The sequence below is a fragment of the Myotis yumanensis genome, unplaced genomic scaffold, assembly GCF_028538775.1.
Source record: "Myotis yumanensis isolate MYYU_CA2020_CCGP unplaced genomic scaffold, mMyoYum1.0.hap1 SCAF_24, whole genome shotgun sequence".
In the NCBI taxonomy this organism is placed as follows: domain Eukaryota; kingdom Metazoa; phylum Chordata; class Mammalia; order Chiroptera; family Vespertilionidae; genus Myotis; species Myotis yumanensis.
Window position 1 is genome coordinate 10,642,037 of NW_027223775.1, and position 2,500 is coordinate 10,644,536.

At 49.5% G+C, this 2,500-nt stretch overlaps 1 protein-coding gene across 1 annotated transcript in view; it reads right to left on the minus strand.

The window, feature by feature from the left end:
• Positions 1-2,500, minus strand: part of LOC139000542 (arylsulfatase F-like) — a 30,548-nt gene that overhangs the window by 16,665 nt on the left and 11,383 nt on the right. The gene's annotated exons all lie outside the window — the stretch shown is intronic.

The following is a 2,500-nucleotide window of genomic DNA, read 5'->3' on the forward strand; positions in this document are numbered from 1 at the left end:
AGAGGCAGCCAGTCATTGATTCTCTCATCATTGATGTTTCTCTCTCTCTCTCTCTCTCTCTCTCTCTCTCTCTAAAAATCAATAAAAACATATTTTTAAAAAACAAAAAAATAAAATTTTATGAAAACTTCAAACTCTTGTGTTCCTACTAATTTTTTTTCCCCTGACAATAGAGTCTAGTTCTATTTGTAGGACAGATGTGTAAGCTCATTTCCTGTCCAGAACCTGAAGTCGGGGCATCTCGGAAGAGTAGACACATTGGTTTTGAACCCCCTTATGACTAGAGTTGATGTCAAGTAGGTGGGTGGGACCAGTCACCCTGAGACTGAAGACTTATAATTCATGGGCAAGGAATGGAAGAAAGCAGGTGAAGTTTTTGAAGGATTCAGGGACAGAAGAACACCCCGAGATAGCCAACAGGTGTCTCTAGTGGGTAGTAGAAACTGGGGAGACTTTGCTCAATCCCATTGGCAATGATGCCAGGATCCTGGGTATATTGAACATTTTTTTAAATATATATATATATATTTTTTTAAATATATTTTATTGATTTTTTGCAGAGAGGAAGGGAGAGGGACAGAGAGCCAGAAACATCGATGAGAGAGAGACATCCATCAGCTGCCACCTGCACACTCCTTACTGGGGATGTGCCCGCAACCAAGGTACATGCCCTTGATGGGAATCGAACCTGGGACCCTTGAGTCCACAGGCCGAGGCTCTATCCACTGAGCCAAACCGGTCAGGGCAATATTGAACATTCTTGAGCATTCCTCTCATACCAGTGTCTCTCTCTCTGTGTGTGTCTCTCTCTTTTCCACTCTCTTTAAAGATCAATGAAAAAATATCCTCAGGTGAGGATTCACACACACAAAAAAGTCAGCATCTCACCTGAACCAAGTGGGTCACCAGGACACAGGTGGACCCATGATAACTGGTCCACCCATGATAACTGTTTGATTACTGGTCAAGGCACATGCCCGGGTTGTGGGCTCCATCCCCGGTAGAAGGAGTGGAGGAGGCAGCCTATCAGTGATTCTCTCTCATCATGGATGTTTCTATCTCCTCTTCCTCTCCCTTCCTCTTTCTCTGATCCTATATAATAAAAGCCCAATATGCTACCTGTCCGGTCGACCCATCAGCTGTTCAACCAATCAAAGTGTAATTATGTTAGATACGCTAAGGCTGCTCAACCGCTCGCTATGACGTGCACTGACCACCAGGGGGAAGATGCTCCGACCAGTAGGTTAGCTTGCTGCTGGGGTCCAGCCCATCAGGACTGAGCAAGACGGGCCGGACACGCCCTGGAGCCCTCCTGTGGTCCCTCCCCGGCTGGCCAACCTCCCGGGTCCCTCCCTGGCCCCAATCGTGCACCGGTGGGGTCCCTCAGCCTGGCCTGTGCCCTCTCACAATCCGGGACCCCTTGGGGGATGTCGGAGAGTTGGTTTTGGCCCGATCCCACAGGCCAGGCCGAGGGACCCCACTGGTGCATGAATTCGTGCACTGGGCCTCTAATAGATATAGATATAGATATAGATATAGATATAGATATAGATATAGATATAGATATAGATATAGATATAGATATAGATAGATATAGATATAGATATAGATATAGATATAGATATAGATGATATAGATATAGATATATAGATATAGATAGATATAGATATAGATATAGATATAGATATAGATATAGATATAGATTAGATATATACTAGAGGCCCGGTGCATGAAATTCGTGCACTGGGTGGGGAGGGTCCCACAGCCCAGCCTTCGAAATCTGGGACCCCTCAGGGGATGTCCAACTGCCATTTTAGGCCTGATCCCTGCAGTCGGACTGGCAGTCGGACATCCCTTTTGCAATCTGGGACCGCTGGCTCCGAACCACTCTCCTGCCTGCCTGCCTGCCCGATCGCCTCTAACTGCTTCTGTCTGCCTGCCTGATCACCCCTAACTGCCTCTGTCTGCCTGCCCGATTGCCCCTAACAACTCACCTGCCTGCCTGATCACCCCTAACTCCTCCCCTGCCTGCCTGATCGCCCCTAACTGCTCGCCTGCCTGCCTGATCGCCCCTAACCACTCGCCTGCCTGCCTGATCGCCCCTAACCACTCACCTGCCTGTCTGATCACCCCTAACTGCTTGCCTGCCTGCCTGATCGCCCCTAACCACTCACCTGCCTGCCTGATCGCCTCTAACCACTCGCCTGCCTGCCTGATCGCCCCTAACCACCTCTGCCTCAGTCCCCGCTGCCATGGCTTCATCTGGAAGGACGTCCAGAATGACGTCCGGAAGGTCATTTTGCTGTCTGGTCTAATGAGCATATGAAGGTCACCATTTGTAGGTGAAGGCATCCCTTGGCCACCCCAGGGGATGCGGGTCACGGAGGATTCAGGTGTTGACATCCGGAGCTGCCCACACAAGAAGGGCTGTGTGATTGCACCTTGAAACGGGTCACGGTGGTCAAGCCACAAGGCCCGTGCCCTCTGATTCTGCCACGAC